We start from the raw sequence: 18,195 nt of genomic DNA, 5'->3' as shown, positions 1-18,195 counted from the left end.
CTGAGGAAGGCTCTTTACCTACTCTACCTTCCATCTGGCCTCAGCTTCCCTCCCATTCCACCCACTTCTTGCCCTTTGCAAGTTACCTGGACAGATTAAATTCAACTGTTCTCTCTTGGCATAACAGGCTGAAGTCAGGTTTACAAGCCTCCCTCTAAAATCTCACGTGCATGAGATGAAAGTCTTTTCTATTACATACAGGCTGTATAGTCTTAACCAGAGGCCTCCACCTCTCTGAACTTCAGGTCTCTACCTGCAAGCTGGGGGTTAAAGGAGCAGGGAGAGTTTTCTTGGGAACTAGGAGGTACCGGATACATAATAAAGCTGAGCAGAGGCGAGTTCCTAGACTTGACTGGTTTTGGAGTCCCTCTTGGGCTTCTGGGCTGGTATGCTTCACAACAGAGATGTATCTATATTTACAGCTTATACCTCTAAGGAGTCACCAGCCTTCCTTGGAAGAGAGTATAGCATGAAATGCTGAGTTAACTTGGCTGCTTTTACTCAAGTCCCTCCCAACCTGAAAATTCTACAAGGAGGAAATTAATTAGCAGGAGGGAAGGAGCTCCCTGTAGGAGCTTTCCCAAATTTCTCATCTGGCCCTTGATTCTACGTAAAAGGTAGTCATAGGAAGTCTTGGTCGTGGCAGAGCTCTTGAGATACTGCCTTTCTGCTGGCCAGGGCATGGGTCCAGCAGAGGGAGGATGATCCCTCCAGGAGGCAATGGGAGGGATAGCCTCAAGCTGAGCATTCTGTGTACCCCAGGGGATGGTAGAGGGATTAGGAAGGTGAGCAGCAATGAAGGTGCTACATCTGTAGGGGTAAATACAGGGAACAGTATAGGTGTGATGTGTCTAGGAGAAATAAGAGGATCCCATCTTCCTTCCGTGGAAGCCACCAACCCCTCCATTTCCTTCCTCTGTGAATAAACTGTTGTGAGACAGACTTTTCCTGGGAGACACAGCATGCACAGCAGGAGACCATCAATAGACCCAAGTGTGGATACAACCAAAGTCCCACTTGGTATCTCAATGAATTTTATTGGAGTTACTGCAGGAATCTGGGTGAGGGGTTACTTATAGGAACAGAAATGTTTCAGTGACAGTTGCGTCACCAAAGCAGACTAGATAACAGCCATAAAAGCTGGGAACCAGGAGCACACTGCACAGTCTCCAGGCAGCTCCACAGTCTGGAGAGTATCACTTCCTGCTGGCCCAGTTCCAGGTAGGTCTGCTAGCCTATGCTTCTTCCAGTGGGGTGGCCTTGTCTAAGAGTGACCCAGTTTGGCTTTGCAGAGACTTCTCAGGGCAGCTGTTTTGTTGGCTCTGTCATGCTTAGTGACCTGATGACATACCAGAGAAGCAAGCTTAGGAGTTGGGTGGAGCCTGCCTGGACCCCATCTTGGAGGAATCCCTCCTTCATGGTTTCCAAGGCCTCTTGTTAGGATGGAGGAGACTGTCAGCCCCATCAAAGGTCTAAGTCAAAGATGAACTCTTTAGTGTTTATATACTCCAGGGGGCAGAGGGGCCTAGAGAATCTGGCCAGTTTCAAGGACTTCCTGAAGCTATTTTGAGTCCTTTACTTCCCATCTTACTGAGTTTCTAGGAAGGAAGAATGGAATGTTCCGACCTCAGTGGAAACTGCTATACAACAGCTACCCTGTCGGTCTACGTTTGAAGGACATAGGAAAATTTTATAGCTTGCAGAACATCTCCTCTCCCTCTGATCCAACTCCAGAGATGTTTGTGCAGCCAGGACTCTTTTACCAATTTTTGTTGTCAACCGGGAAAACCTAATTTGGCTTTGTAGAGGCTGTCTGTGCGGCTCTTTCCCCACTGGCTTTGCCATGCTTTGTGACCTGGTAATATACCATAGAACCAGACTCGAGCTGAGTGAAACCTGAATTGTTCCAATCTTGGGATCCCTGTCTCCTTTCTGATCTCCAAGACCTCTTGTCAAAATGGAGGGGGTCTGTGAGTCAAAGGCATCAAAAGTCAGAGTCGAAGGTGAAGTGAGGCAGCTTAGTCATATGTGCCTGTAGGCATCTGCTTTAGATACAGGAGACCTGAATTCAGGAACTGTTACTGCTGCCCTCACAGCGCTGTGTGATCCAAAACAAGGAGCTTCATTTCTTGCCTGTGAAAACTTGAAATGACGAGAATGACACCTAACTGTGGCCCATCCTCAAAGGCTGATGGATTTATCTACATGACATATTTGAACCTGTATACACCTAAGTCGTTAACATTTGCTAGCCTAGAAAGTATCAGGCATTCAGTAGGTGATCAGTAGGTATAAGCACCCATCTACTGATAGGTGAACCAGAAAAGTTCCATTCTACTCTTGGTTGTGGGTTTTTTTTTTTTGCAAGAATTTAAGATGCCAGACACGCTTAGACCCACAAACCTCATTCACCTGTGCCTTCCCTCAATGTCCCCAGCCTTGCTTTTCTATCCTAGCAAATGTTGGATTGACAATAATTCACAAAAAGTGTTTGTGGATCTTTTCAAATTCTTAAGATGAGTGCACACTGCCAAGACATCCGGGTTTAACCCAGGAGCTTGAGAGAATGCTGGAGATCACAGTAGGAAATGGAGAGGCTTACACTTCCTCACCCTTTCTCTGCTATGCTCATAGGCACTTAGGTTTATCCCTTCAAATCCCAGTTGGAAAACTCACTGCCAGAACTTAGAGATAAAGGCCTGGGAGCTGGCCACCGCATTCTCTTTCCACTCTCCAACCCCCTGCCCTTTCACTATTTCAGCTCCTGAAGCCTACCTGATGCCCACAAGCACAGAGAGCATCTCTGTGCCCAGCATGGGATGCTATCTGTACTGATGAAAACCTAGGCAGATTTGCACTGTCACCTTTACTGCAGTTTTATGCCAGTTGCTTTCCTCATCTCAGAGAGCAACTGCAACTTTATGCTCAGAACCCCATCCCCAGCAGGTCCAGCAGTGTCAGCTCAACCCCATCCTGACATATCTAGAAAGGAGATGAAAAAGGCTGAAACACAGAGATGTCATCAGTGCATCTTGAAAGAGTCCAGTGACTCCCAGGTTGGTTTCCATCAGTGATCCTGGTATGAGCATCACTCCTGTTTAAGATTTAGTCTCACTCCTCATTGTCTCAGCTTCAGTCATGCAAGGTGATCAATAGGTTATTAATCTCTGTCTTCACTGCCTTCAACATCCTTGCCCAAGGGGACCAATCTATTTTTTCCAGATGAATTGCTCCTGGGTGCAGCCTCTCCTTCGTAGATAACTGTTCTCATCTTGAGGGTGGGCTGTCTGCCTACAGGCCTTGCTATTCCTGGAAAGGAAGGTACCTGTAGGCTTAGGGCCATGACTTATCTTTTTTGTCTCCATTTGTTTTGTTTTGATGGAGAATAAATCTCACTTCTTCCAGGTTGTCATTGAACTTGGCTTTGTAGGCTAGGATGTCCTTAAACTTCAGATGATCCTACCTCCATTTATGCAGAAGTTATAAGTGTGGACTACCATGCCCTGTTTTGGGGATAATAAAGATCCAAGCCAAGGTTTCAAGAATGCTAGATAATTACTGTGTTAAAGGAGCTACAGTCCTGTCTTAGGGTTTTATTGCTGTGAATTGACACTATGAGTGTAGCAACTCTTATAAAGGACAACTTTTAATTGGGGCTGGCTTACAGTTTGGAGGTTTAGTCCATTATCATCATGGCTGGGGGCGTGGCAGCATGCTCGATAGGCATGGTGCTGGAGAAGTAGCTGAGAGTTCTACATCTTGATCAATAGGCAGTAGGAAGAGACCCTGAGACACTGGCCTGGCTTGAGCATCTGAGACCTCAAAGCCTGCCCCCATTGACTTGATATACTTCCTTCCAACAAGGCTACCCCACCTCATTATACCACTCTCTGTGAGCTTATTGGGACCATAGTCATTCAAACCAACCACAAGTCCTGATCCAAATACCTATGTTCTTAAAGGGGAATGAAATAGAGAGCTTAGAAGTCACTGGTTTATAGATGGATGCTCCCTGAATAATTAACATGCTGAGCATCAGAAGTCATGGAGTGACCCAAAGTAAAAGAGGTCATTGCAAAATGCAAGTAAATGGGCCTGGCTCTCCCCTGCATGTGGACTCAAGTGAAGAACATTTTAGCAAAAACAGTCTCTAAGTGCCTATTAAAAGAGACCACCATGAGACTCTAAACACTTTACCTGTGCCACGTACTCAGCAAGTTTGCAAAGTCTTGTCTTCTGAGAACAGTGAGTCTCTTCACAGCTCAACTCCATCTCCCGGCATCTTTCTCAGGCCTTGTAAGTGCACAGAACCTCTGTAGCCAGCCTTTTGCTGATATGAGATGAAATGTGATAATGAGCTGCTTCCTTGCTCAAGTCCATTGTGGTTCCTCCCCTGGAGCCCAGAGAAGTCCTTAGAGCAATGATTCTCAACCTTCCTAATGCTGAGACCCCTCCTCATGTTGCGGTGACCCCCCCAACCATAAAATTATTTTCATTACTACTTCATAACTGTAATTTTGCTACTGTTATGAATCATAATGTAAATATCCACGTTTTCTAATGGTCTTAGGAATCCCTTTGAAAAGATCGTTTAGTCCCCAAAGGGGTTGCAATTCACAGATTGAGAACTGCTGCCTTAGAGTGTAGGCAGGAGGGCCCCGATAACTTCTTTCTGGGACTTACTCTATCTTGGCATAACAACACCTAGCATAAAAGATAGGCTTGGCCTGGGCACTCCAGGCACTCCAGGTACTCAAGAATAGATAAAACCATAGAAGGGACATGGAAGTAGGTGTGTGAAGAGTCTTTGTCCTTCAGTAATTTGATGGGTGACTGTCCCTGGACCTGGCAGGGGATGCTTATTTTACCAACCTCCAGAGATGATCCTTCTGCTCAGCTTGCTGCCAACTCCCACCATGCACTGTAGGCCCCTTCCACCTGGAGGTTCTCTGTCCCTCAGTATTCTTGGTCCCTGCTCTCTGTGCTTCCTGAATGTCTCCCTCTGGAGCTCAGCAAGATGCTCTTCTGAGCCCCCCTCCCCAGGCCCTGCTCTCAGTGATTCAGAAGGTAATTTATCAGAACTCAAGGTCCTGCTCCTGTTCTTAAAGGTGAAGAAGCAACCCAGAGAGAGCTGATCATCTACAAAGAGCCACACAGCCAGGAAGCTATAGGACAGGGATTTTCCCCAAGCCATTCAGCAGGAACTCAGCTAGGACTTCTCGCTCTGCCCTTTCTCCTGGACCTGGAACTTTGCTTGTGACGAGTCACACAGCAAGCAGCATGGGCCGTGGCAGTAGCCACCAGCCACCAGCCACCAGGCTAATAAGCACCCGAAGTTTGCTGCCATCAAGGGACTCATTTTCTATTTAATTTTGATCAAATAACCTTATTGAATTAGTAGTGCTAATTGGTTCATTGATTAGTACAACCGAGGAGCTATGTTTTAATTCTAAGGTTGAATTTTAATTAGAATTAGCTACATGAAGCCAGTAGCCTTGAAGCCCTGGGAGAGCCTGCCATGCCAGCTAACAGATCAGTCTGCTGGCAGATGCTGCAAAGACCCTAGCATCTGGACAAGAGACAAGAGTTTCATGCTGTCCATCACAGCAAGGGGCCCCAGTTCCTACTTGCCTCTGAGATTCAAAGTTTGTCTACAAACCTGTTCTCTGTTTACTGGTTTGCATGATTAGACTCAACAAACAACCAGGGCAGAAAAGACTTCATCTTGTTCACAGTCCCATTACCACGAACATGAATGGTGCCTGGCATGTGCTTGGGACCTGGTAAGTTTTTGCCAAGTGACTGCAGGCTTCTGACACAGTATATGAAGCCAGGGGACTGGACCAGGTTTGTACTGAGGCTCTTGCTCTCAACAAATTCTCTGAACTTGGAAGGGCATCACTTCAGAGGGCTTTATTTTCTGACGCTCATATCTCAGACCAGCCTCTCACTGTGTCTTGGTTCCTCCCAACAGAACTTGAGGCAGAAGTTCAGAGCATGTGGACTACCTAAAAAGTGTTTCCTGAGGGGTCTGGGAGCAGGGCCAGGCAGAAGGAGCTGCAGAGCTCCTGCTGGGGCTAGCCTTTATTCTGATCTACAGCGTAGATATGGCCCCATGGTTGGGGCAGGGGGACCAGCTTTCTGGGGTGGTGGGAGGACTGGCTTTCACTCTAATCTACAGCACAGGGATGGCCCTGTTTTGGGGAGAAGGGCCAGCTTCCTGTGGTGGTGGGCCAGAAGGGAAGGGATTTCTAAGGTAAGGCAGCTACTATATGATATGGCAGGAAACTTGAGCAGCAACGGAGTAAGCAGGCGTTGTTGATCACGACCCAGTGCTGGGCTTTCTTGGGGTTGTAAATGAATCCAGTGACCCTTAGGGTCACTTCACTGGGCAGGCAGGTTTCAGGTGTTTACTTCTTTGGCTGGGATTCAGGTACCCAAGGTCCCTTGGGTCCTGTGGATTGTTTTAGAGACGCCAAGTGTGACAGCTCTTTCCCAGGCAAAGGAGGAGTTTGGAAGTGGCTCAGAACTTGGTGTGCTGTATAAACTTCTAGCAGCCCACTCTTGAGAGAGGTGACACTTAACGTTGGTCTGAAGACGGCATGGAGGAGGTAGGGGGGACCTTGCTTCCATATGTGAGCAGAAGGCCACAGGATGAAGCTTGTTAGAGCTCCAAATTCCTGGGATAGCCAAAAAAAAAAATTATGCAAGGAGTAGAGGGCATATCACATGTGCCTTTCAACCTACTGTCCCTTCTGTGCCTCTGTGTGCCTAAAGATACCAACCTTCCCTTCCCAGAAGCCCTCACACCATCCAAGTACAATGTGAACTTCCAACCCAGTAGGCCCCAGAGGATGTGTGAAAGCAGTGTCAATTTAGATCCAGCCCCTTGTGCTCATCTTCAACTCTCATACATCAGTTATCCCAATCTTTCTATCCCCCAGGTCTCCTTTGTCAGGCACAGTATTTATGTGTCTCTCATGTGATTCTAGTAATAGTTCTAGGTGAACCTAGAACACAGGTTCACCTCTCATTAGAACACAGGCCCTCCACCTATCCTTCTCCTTCCCTCTCTTTCTCCTAGAATCAGGCCACACCCTGGGGCAGCTCTCTTAGTTTAAGAGTATATGCCTCGTTCTCAGGAATTCAAGGCTATTTCCTCCAGGACCTCCATCATGTTCTATATGGCTGCTCTCTCTTTCTCGCCTACTTCAAGATCCTACCATGGCTGTCCATGGTCACAAGGCTCTCCTAATAAAGTTCTGAAGTGTACTTTTGTGTCATCTTTGTGTTTGTTTGTTTGTTTGTTTGTTTGTTTCGAGACAGAGTTTCTCTGTGTAGCCCTGGCTGTCCTGGAACCCACTTTGTAGACCAGGCTGGCCTCAAACTCAGAAATCTGCCTGCCTATGCCTCCCAAGTGCTGGGATTAAAAGAGTACCACTGCCCAGTGAGTCATCTCTTTTCTCTGAGCTTTCAGTAATTATTAACACTGCCCTTCTTTTGAACGTGAGGAAAGAGGGTCAGAGAAGTGGCTTGACTTTATTCATTGTCACTGAGGTGCTAAATGTCACCTTGGGTAGATTTTACAAATCAAATGCTTGGTGGTAGGAAGTAGCTGGTGCTCTGGATCTTTCAGCTTTGCTGCATACAAACAATACCTAATGTTTAACTCTAGTAAAGGATTTTGCTCATGTGGTAAGTGAATGTTATCTGAGGCTGTGGCTTGGTGCTGCTCTGGGCGGTTTCTCAGCCTTGATCAGTCAGTCACTAGCTGGGACATGACTAGCTTCTATGATACCTGAAAGGACCACACAATTCCATTTCTACCTTCTGCCAGAGATGGCACACACCATTTGCAGAGCAAGTGGCATGGCCATTTGACATTGGTGGGTCAGTGGTGTATTGCCCTCTCATAAAGTCAATGGGATAAGAGGCTGGGAATAAATATTTGCACAGTACCTTTGTCTACCAGCCAGTTGGTTGTGTAGCTGGGTGCCCAGGTCTTCCCTGTACCTCTGTCATTTGGCTGTAGTGTGACTATCAGCATCATGGTTTACTACTACCTTGTACCTCAGCCTCTCTATGTTAAGGTGGGTTTTATAGCTAAAGCCTTGAATTCCCTCGCTGAGGGTAACCATAGCAAAATACCATCAGCAGCAGGCTTACAGGACAGAAATGAGTTCTGGAGACTAGAAGTCCAAAGTCAAGGTGTTAGCCCTGGACCTGGTGAGGGCTCCTCCAGACATGCAGATCTCTCTCCCTCCTTTCTAATGGCCTTTCTTTTCTGCTTGGGTGTTACTCTACCCTTTCATGTTTTCTGGTGCCACATGTAGTCTTGTGGGATTTGAGACTCTTTAACACATGACCCACTTTGGCAGTTAGGGAAACATTACACTCTTGACCTCCTCGTAGCTCACTATTATTAACTATTGTAGTGATGGCTGATTCTATTTGTTTATCCTTCTCAACCTCAACTTCCTTCTTTGGGAAGCAAGCACAAGAAAATGGGAAATGTGCACCATGTGGCCAAGAGCAGGTGATGATGATGGTGGTGACTAATAGTAACGATGGTGGTGATGATGGTGAGGGTGATGACAGTGGTGACCGTGGATGGTGATGGTTATCTGGATGGTGATGACGGTTCAAGATGGATAATCAACCTGATATAGTCTAGAACCACCTGATAAGGAGCTATAGATTAAGTTGGTCTGAGGGGACTATCTTGATAATCCTAAAAGTACAAAAGATCTGCTCTCTATTAATGGAATCACTCCCTAGACAGGGGAGTACATAAAATACAGCACCAGATGTATAAACATTTTCTACACTGTTAGGTCTCAAAGAAACTGGAGGTGTCTATTAACATATCAAAGCAGAGTGGCCACCAGTCTCTCTCAGCCTCAAAAGTACATATTACAGGGTACTCTTGGAACTCTTAGAAGTCAGGGCTCCTCTTAGAACTTCTCACTCCCACCCCTACTCTAAACATCTCCAGCTCCCAAGCTGGGCCTCTCTTCCCAAGCTTCCCTTTCCTGTCACTCACCATTTTAGCTATGTGATTAATTCTCTTTCCCCTCTTGGTCTTCGTGTGTCTCCCTCTCTCTTCTCTTCCTCTCTCGCTCCTCCTTTCTCTCTCTCCTCTCATGGTCCCAAGTATTCTGCTTTCCATGCTCAGTCAGCACTCTCCCAGATGCCTCTGGCTTTGCCCTGCCTCATAGATACCTACAATAAAAACCTTCTTCTCAACTGTACCTGGAAGTGATCATGTCCTCATGCCATTCAGGCACCAGATGGCTAAAACGAGGACCTCTACTCTGAGATGTGATTGAGGGGAAGGTTTTTCTTGTAGATGTGATGGGGGGGAAATAGCCAGAGGCATCGAGAGGAGTAGAGAGTAGGGAGACAAAGTAGTAGACTAAACATGGCCAGCAAAATGGAGCAGAACATGAGGGGTGGGGGAAAGAAAGAGAAAAGATAACCAAGAGAGAGAAGGGGTGTGTGTGTGAGTGTGTGTGTGTGCGCACATGAGAGAGAGAGAGAGAGAGAGAGAGAGAGAGAGAGAGAGAGAGAGAGAGAACCAAGAAAGCACACGGCTGAAATGGGTTATAAAGGAGTGAGAAGGTGTGGGGGGTGGTGTTTCTTTGGGACCTGATAAGGATCCTGACGTTTTAAGATTGGAGAAGGCAAACTGACCACTTGCATGCATCCACTAATGCCTTGCTCTCGGCTCTTGACTGATTGTGATATAACCAGCCCCTTCACATTCTTGCTGCCTTGACTTCCTCTCAGTGATGGGCGGTAATCTGGAATTGTGATCCCAACAAACCCTGAATCCTTTAAATTGCTTTAGTAGGGGCATTTTGTCCTAACATCAGAAAAGAGACGGAGACAGATGGTCACCATGATGATGGTGATGTTCTTTTTGATCATGATGGTGATGGTGTCGATTTTTCTGATAATAACGATGATAATGGTAATAATGGTGATATGATGAGTTGGCATTCATATTTATGATGATGATGATGATGATGATGGTGACATTTTTATGGTGATAGTATCAATGAGTACAAGGCAGGGAATAACTATTTGCACAGTACAGTAGTAATGTTTGTGATGACAGTGGTAGTGGTGATGTTGGTTGTGGTCATGACCATGATGGTGACGAGGAAGGTCCCCGGCCTTTAGATAGCATTTAAAATACACATCTTAAGTGCTGCCTTTAGTTTGGTCTCTGAATCATCCCAGCAACCGTGGGAGATGAGCACTATTGGCATTCTTTATAGATGGGGAAATTGAGGGGTAACCACATGCTGTGACTCACTGAGGGTGTGGAGCCACTGAATGACAGCCCCAAACATCTGAATCCATAGCCAGTGTCCGTAAGCACACGTGTGCCATGGATATCCTGGGCTCTGGGACATCCACTATTGATGGCAGTCCTCAGCTAACCCAGGTTCTATTCACAGAAATATTCTAGTGAAAGAAAAGGAAGGGCCTGGCCTCTCAGAAAGTTCTTTTCCTCCTGGCAGGAGGAATAGCCTGAGGGGGGAGCAATTATTCAGGACATAATGTTTGGTGATGACTCCATCCCTCTCAGAACTTAGGGCACAAGCTCAACCAACCATCAGGCCTCCCTTATTTGCAGATTCAAATTCTTCCCTCTTCAAACAATATGCTATCTATTTCCTTCCACCCAAAAGAATGGTATAGACTCAAAGTTTCCTCCTGCCTCCAGCCAGTATGACCTATGACTGTTAAGTTTGGTCCAGGGTTTTTCAAGCCATGTTCGCCTACAGCAGCCTCCACACTCCGCTGACTCTGTAATCCCCAGTGCTACAGAGAAATAATAGGTACCGGGATAGTCCACCTGTCTGCGAGTTCGATTCTTTCTTTCTTACTTAAAGGAAGATTGTTGAGACCCTAAGCAAAGGGACAACGTATCACATGTCCCTCATGATGGACAAACATTAACTCTGTCCCTGGGAAGCTCTGTCCCTGGGAATCAGAGACAAGCTGAATGCTGAATGCAGGCATGGGCTACTCATCAACTATATGACAGGGAAGTCCCTCCCCCACGTCTGAAACCTCTAAGAGCCCCTCCTCCCTCCTGTGCTGGGTTTCTGTAGTGTTCAGAACCCTCCTAATAAATCTCTTACCTAAAAGGACAACCTGTGCCTGCACCTCCAATTCTGAGATCCTTACAAGACTTGCAGCAGGCTCCTGAGTAAGAAAGAGGTCACAGCCTTTCACCTCAGACTCTTATCTCCAGCCCAGGCTGTGACCTCAGGGCTCAAGGGAAGCTTACATTCTTCCTGCTGCCCTGTCCCTCCCTGCGAGGCCACTATGCCCTGGGGGTTGGGAAGTGTACTGGGCTCAGCCTGTATTGGTGGGCCCACAGGAAGAGGATATTCCCTGCTCCCATGACTGCTTCCTGCCCTAATCATCCCCCCCCAGAAATGGGCGGAGTTGGACCGGCCAGCATCCCCAGGTAGTTCAGACTCTGGGGCAAGCGCTCCACATTTTACATTTTGTAAGTGAACGTGATCTTCAAGGCCTGGTCTCCAGAGCGTTGCTGTTTCAGTTTTGGACGGGATGTCGAGACATGGCTCTCACTCTGCCCAGTGCTGTTTTAGGTACTTGTGTGTTATCTCCTGGCACTGAATGGTTAACAGAGCCATCACTCCACTTTACAAGTTTGTGTTTGCTGTGTAAGGTCAAGCTGGGCAAACTCGAGGAACCCTCTCTTCGTTGGTCTTACAAGCATCCGCCCTCTTGACGGTGAAGCTGAGTCCTTGTTTCTGTTTTCCAGATGAAGAAACTGAGACTCAGAGAGGTTAAGGAACCACACTGATGTGGCACTTCCGGTAAGCACTCCATTCTCCTTGACTCTAGAGACTCTGCTCTGATTGTCTGGGATGGTGTTGGGCTGATTGTATCCTCCACCAAAGGCTGGGCTGTGGCTTTGGTGATGTGACATCATGCAGAACTGTGGGTTTACCAGAAAGAGTTTTGTGGGGGCTGAGGGGAAGGCTGGTATGTGGTTAGGACACTCCGGAGCTCCAGTATTCTCATATGAGCAATGAGTCCTGGGTGACTGACAGGAATCCAAGTCCCCAAAAACGCCCTCTGAGGACCCAGCTCTCCAAGGAGCACAGAAAGCCTCCTGGAGCCCACAGAGGAACCAGGTGCCTCCTCATGATGTCATGGCATCCTACCTCAGCCCACAGCAGTGCCCACAGATACTGCCCACCCCCAGTGACACAGTCTTGGGTGGTTGGTTAGACAGTTACATTGCTTGGTTGTTTTTCTTGCTTGTTTTTTGCAAAGCCAAAGGAAAGCCCTTCTCGGAAACAATGATTTGCTCACCCAGGGTCAATCCGAAAAGCCAAATTCCAGACTTAAGATCTCAAGGCTGCTTGCCCCAGGTGGACGCTGCTGTGTGACCAGCTTCTCTTCCCCCTGAGGTCTAAGTGCCTGCGATTTCTCAACCCTTGTGAAGCGTGGGCAGGAAAAACATAGTTCCCAGCCCTGAGTGCTCTTCTGTGTCCTAAGTCAATGTTCTCAACTAAGGCCCAGGGGAAGGGAGACTAGTGAGCTCCAGTCCCACAGATCAGCAGGGGACAGGTCAGCAGGAAAGAGAAAAAACAAGTCAGTTGAGCTGTGGTGTTTGTTATCTCGTGATTAAAGCAGGAAATGCTACAGAGCCAGAGAGTGAAGCAAGATGGCTTTAAGTTAGTCAGGAGGACTGTTAGGCAGAGTCACAAATTCAGTGAGCAGTTGTGGTGGTGGTTCTGTCAGTAAAGTCCTGCTTCGTGAGTATGAGGATCTAAGTTTGATTCCTACACTCGCATTTTCAAAAGCTGGGTACAGTGACACATGCTTGCTCTCTCAGCACCAGGGGCACCAAGACAAGCAGATCCCGGGTGTTCGCTGGGTCCCAGGTCCCTGTCTCAAAACAAAAGGTGGATGAGTCCTGACAAAAATTATACCTGTCATTGACCTCTGGCCTCTGAGTGTGTACCTGTGCACACTCATGCACCTGCACATACATGTGTGCCTCTGCATAGACACAAAATAATGAACAAAGTAAATGCAGTGAAGAACAAGACTCTAGGGTAAGGAGACTGTTCTGAAAACAGCAGTGTGTGCAAGGCCCTGAGTCAACGAATGTACTTGGTCCCCCATTGCTGTCTTCCACCTTCACTCTCTGTGTCTTCAGTCTCCCCTCTTCCTACCAACACAGCAATCGTTCCTCTGTCTAACATCTCCAAGGACCTTAGGATTAGGGGGGTGAGGGTGGAGGAGGACAAGAAAATTCAGACAATCCAATGAGAACAGGACAAAAGTGTCTCTACCAGGAAGCTGTTTGCTGGTCCTTAGTGCACTGCTCTCAGTGAAAGTTGAAACGACTTCATTGTGTTGCTTTGCATTCGTTCTCAAAATGCATTTCAGAGCTAGGACTGTGAGCCTCTGCACATCACTCAGCCAGGCAGATAATTCCAAGTGGAGCAGAAGGCTCTATTCATAAAGCAAGGCTGGGTCCATGTAGGATACTGGCCTCAGTGAGGGAGGCCCAGCAGGCAAAGGCTGGAGCTAGAGGGGTGCAGAGGCAGCTGACAGACATGGCCTTCTTTCCATCATCACGACTTCTTTTCCAACATGTGGTGGCGTTGGCACCTGCCAGACACCCCTGTACACTTCCTACAGCTGGTCATACTATATAAGGGATATGCACAGACAGCCAAGGACCCCAAGTCCTAATCTCAATATCACCACAGACTGGTGGACATCCCTAGGCTGGTACCATCTTCTCTGTGAACATGAGATGCTAAAGCAGGGAGGTGATGCCATTAGAATGCTTCTCCAATCCAGAGATGTGACAAAGCCCGTCTCTGAAGTCTGCAGTGATGAGCAGGGCAACACGTGTCCTGGTAGCAAGCCATGATTTTGTTTCCAGGCCTCCGGCTCTTAGCAAAGAAATCCCTTGCAAACTGCAAACGCTGGCACTCCTGCCTAAGGTTTGCAGGCTGGAGCTTTGGGCTAGCCTTGTATCTCCAGACCCTCCATAGCCTGGGGATGCACAGGCTGAAACTCCTTTCTGGCATAGTTGAGCAGTTCTTTCTTGGGAGCCCAGAAGGAATTATTAAATCTTCCATGAACTGGATTTCAGTCACCTGGAAAAAGAACCATCAGAAAGCCATTCTGCCTGGATCCAGGCTGGGAGGGCTTATAAGTATTTCATAAGGAGTAAGCCAAAACTCCAGCCTGATGGGATGCAACCCCGCCCTACTGCATCCTGCCCCAGGGGCAGGCTGAGGCTCTGCCAGCAAGTCTGCTTCACTGAGTATCATCGGATTATCCTGGTCCCATATGCCTGATATGAAAGAGATCCTCAGGAAGGTCAAGAACCCAGTCTCCAGCCCAGACTCAGACCCTGGTTACAAGAGGGTCAGACCCTCCTGGCAGACCCTGGGATAAGGAGACGTCTGTATAGACAGCAGTGTATGCAGAGGCCCTAAGGCAGAAATGTACTTGGTAGCCCATTGCCCTCTTCCAGCTTGACTAATCTGTGTGTTCACTTTTCCCCTTCCCCCACCATCACAGCTGCCACTCCTCTTTGGTTTCCTCTGTCTGGCATCTGCAAGGGCCTATCGTATTGGATAGTGGCAGGGAACAAGAAAAATATGTCATATGTCAGTTGAATGGGGACAGAACAAAGATGTCTTCAGCAGGATGCCCTTTGTGAGGCCTCTTCATCCTCACAGCCCTTCCCCATGGCTGTACTGCAGAGAGTTCTTGGATGATTTCATCCTCACAGTCTCCAAAATGTAAATGTTTAGAAATTACCCCCACTCACTGTGCGTGTTCTTCCTCCCCAATATCTGATCAGAATCCGTTGGCTTACCGTGGTCCTGTTGATACAGCTAATTTTATTTTTCAGTCAGGTCAGTTTTTTTCTGGTGACTTCTATCTGATAATCCAAACATCCCAAAGACCCTTGGGGGGGGGCGGAGACCTCAAAGCTTCAGAGGAAGGCAGTGTTGAGATGTAGGGTGCTCTGGCTGGGACGAGTCAAGGACAGAGATCTTCTCTGTCACCAAGGTATGCCTGGAGTAATTTTATTAATAAAAATATTTGGACATGTGGACAGGGTTGATTTTTTTTTTTAACCTCATTTGTGAGTGAATGTGCTACCCAGTCCCTGCTTCAGAGGATGGAGGATTCAGAGGATGTAGGGCTCTGGTCTTTGTTACCTAAGTTCTGAGAGGCAAATAAAGGCCTGGACCAATACCTGCCCATACCGTGGATTGCACTCTGAGACAGGAGCCTCAAGTGTAGAGTGCCACCATTTGCAACAGATGGATGCAGAACCCTCTAGCCTGGCCTTGTAGGAGTGTCAGCATGACTTCTGAGAACACAAGAGATGGGGATGATGTCTCCCATTCATGGCAGCACTAGTAAAAGCAGTTACTAAATGATTTAGAAAACAAATCCCAGCCTCAAGTTCCATATTTGTAAAACGCACATGGTCCCTGCTGCCCAGGTGATTGTGAAAGGCATTCCTGGTCTCTCTTCTAGGAGCAGAGTGGAGACAGTGAAAGACAGAACTGGGGGAGGTGCAGAAAGGAGGACATGGGGGAGGCCTAACTTCAGGCTCACCTTTTTAGCTTTGCACAACCCGTGATGTTCACTGATCCCCGTGTGGTCTAGGACATGCACAGTGTGTAGGGACAGTTCTCTGTCTATCCAAGGAGATGTCATTTGCCCCACCCACCATCCTGATTGGGATGGGTCTGTCAGGAAAGAGCCCCTGGGCAGGGCAGATAGCTTGTGCAAGTTCCTGAGCCTGTTGGCTTGAGGACTCCCTTGGGATCTTCTGTAGAGACAGACAAGGAAGAGAGCCAGCTTGGGTGGGATTTTATTTTTTTAATGTTTCTTAGTCACTGCTTGTCTTCCTGATGACAAAAATACACTTTCCCAGGGCAAGGCCTTTTCTTCAGGTGCCAGTCATCCCAACACGTGTCTGTCACAGCAGAGTCACGGCAGAGACACCACAAATACTTTAATAATGATGGAACTAATGCCTTCATGGAAATTTAAGGCGTGTTTAAGTATAAATATCTTTTACTTATTCTCTGAGAATTTAACATAGGTGTATAATATATTTTTATTATATCTGCCCCACTCTCCTCTAACTCTTCCCACACCTCCCAACTTCATGTCATCTTTTGACATTTTCTTAATTTGTAGATATTTATGTTGGGTTAGTTTTGCCCTTATGGGTGTAAGGCCATCCACTGAAGCATGGTCAACCTACCAGGGGCCACACTCCTGAAGAACATTGACTCTTCCTCCCTGAGTGGCCATCAAGGTTCAATAGCTTCTCATCTAGAGGTGTGGGCATGTGCAACCACCCCACACATCCACACACACCCACACACAGTGCAATGTTGATGGCTTGATCCTGTGCAGGCAACCATAGCTGCTGTGAATTTATGAGTACGGTGGTCCTGACATGTCCAGAAAACATTGATTCTCTCCTGGCCTTTGTGAACGCTGTCTCTTCACAGTTTCTTGTTTGTTGTTTGGTTGGTTTGGGTTTTTTTAATTCCTTCTTTTGCAACATATCCTAACCTTTAAAGGGAAGGGGTATGTTACAGATGATACATTTTGATGTATTACAGAAGTTTTGTGTGTGTGTGTGTGTGTGTGTGTGTGTGTACATGTGAGTGTGTGTATCTTTGCCTGTGTGTGTATATGTTTGTGTGTCTACATGAGTGTGCGTGTGTGTCTGTGTGTGTACGTGTGAGTGTGGGGTGTGTGGGTGGGTGTGATATAGAAGAATACTCCACCGTCACTTATTCTCTACACTCAACCAGTTGTGAGTTTTTGTATCAACCACCATCCAGTGCAAAAAGAAGCTTCTCTGATAAAGGCTGAGTGATGTACAAATCTAGGAATATAAAGCAAGTATTTAGAAAGTAGCTTGAGCCGGGCGGTGGTGGCGCACGCCTTTAATCCCAGCACTTGGGAGGCAGAGGCAGGCGGATTTCTGAGTTCGAGGCCAGCCTGGTCTACAGAGTGAGTTCCAGGACAGCCAGGGCTACACAGAGAAACCCTGTCTCCAAAATAAAAAAAAAAAAAAAAAATAGAAAGTAGCTTGATACTCTGCCTATTTAGTAAAAGAATATTAATATCCCCTCCTTGTGCCCTCCAAGGCATGGATTCTTGGCCAGGCATGAGAGCTTATCTGTGAGTGGGCCCTAAATCCAATCAGAGAGTGGTTGGTACCCCCATGGCTGTGGTGCCACTATTGCACTATTGCACTGATGGTGTATGTCTTGCCAGGGTAGTAGTCATTAGTGTAGCTCAGCAGGTCACTCAGGTAGGATCTTGTGGAGCTTGGATCATCTTCCAGGTGTGGAGGATCTGAGGAGCTTTTGGGGCAAAGAGAAGCACAGGTAGCCAAAAAGCATGAGGCTGGGGCTAGATTCTGTTTATGTCTGGGAACCAACTATTCAGGCTTTAGGCGATTCCAGACCCTGCAAAGGACATGATACCTTGGAGTCAGGAAGAAGGCCCTGCTGCATAGTCAGTGAGCTATACAGATACATACCCTGCACCTTGCAAATCGGTACTCTCTACACTCATAGGAAAAACCAGTTCACCCTCATACTCACCCATTCAGGGTTTGATCATTCCTTTTCTTTACTGAGAATGATAATGTTTAATCTGAACTCCAGTGTACAACACGCACATTCAACATGGGCACACACACACACAAGCTCATGCATTCACATGCACACACACATGCACACTCACACACAAACACACATTCACGATTTCACATGCTTGAAAGTTTCAAAATCCACTTTCTCTACCTGTCAGTTTCTTCCCTGACAAAGGGAAGGGTGGGTTAAGAGAGCGAAGGTGACAAGGGTCAAAGGTGACATGCTTCCTCAGTTAGACCGAGAGGATAACTGAGGTCACTTTGGGAGGTGCTGGTCTGAGTGGGATGACCCTCTCTTTTGCACGTGGACTTCCTGGGGCGTGAGGCTGCTCTATCCCAAGAAGAGACCCAGCAGAAATAGCATGGGCTCTGCAGCCACACTGCTTAGCCAGCCTTTTAGCTTATATTTATAAAATGTTCCATACTGGAGCAAGTGAATTCCCCTTTCTGAGCTTCTGTATCCT

General features: G+C 47.2%; 1 protein-coding gene across 3 annotated transcripts in view; it reads left to right on the top strand.

Annotated features, from left to right (window-relative positions):
• Positions 1-18,195, top strand: part of St3gal1 (ST3 beta-galactoside alpha-2,3-sialyltransferase 1) — a 77,790-nt gene that overhangs the window by 37,768 nt on the left and 21,827 nt on the right. For 2 of the 3 annotated variants that reach the window (XM_031359614.1, XM_031359612.1), the window contains exon 3: positions 11,810-11,864. The exons of the other annotated variant lie outside the window; for it this stretch is intronic. The gene's annotated coding sequence lies outside the window, so the exon portion shown is untranslated. The remainder of the gene's footprint in view (positions 1-11,809; positions 11,865-18,195) is intronic. 3 annotated transcript variants of the gene reach the window in all.

The sequence above is a fragment of the Mastomys coucha genome, unplaced genomic scaffold (genome assembly GCF_008632895.1).
Source record: "Mastomys coucha isolate ucsf_1 unplaced genomic scaffold, UCSF_Mcou_1 pScaffold7, whole genome shotgun sequence".
NCBI lineage: Eukaryota > Metazoa > Chordata > Mammalia > Rodentia > Muridae > Mastomys > Mastomys coucha.
Note: the sequence above shows the minus strand (reverse complement) of the source record. Positions and strands in the feature narration are given on the sequence as shown.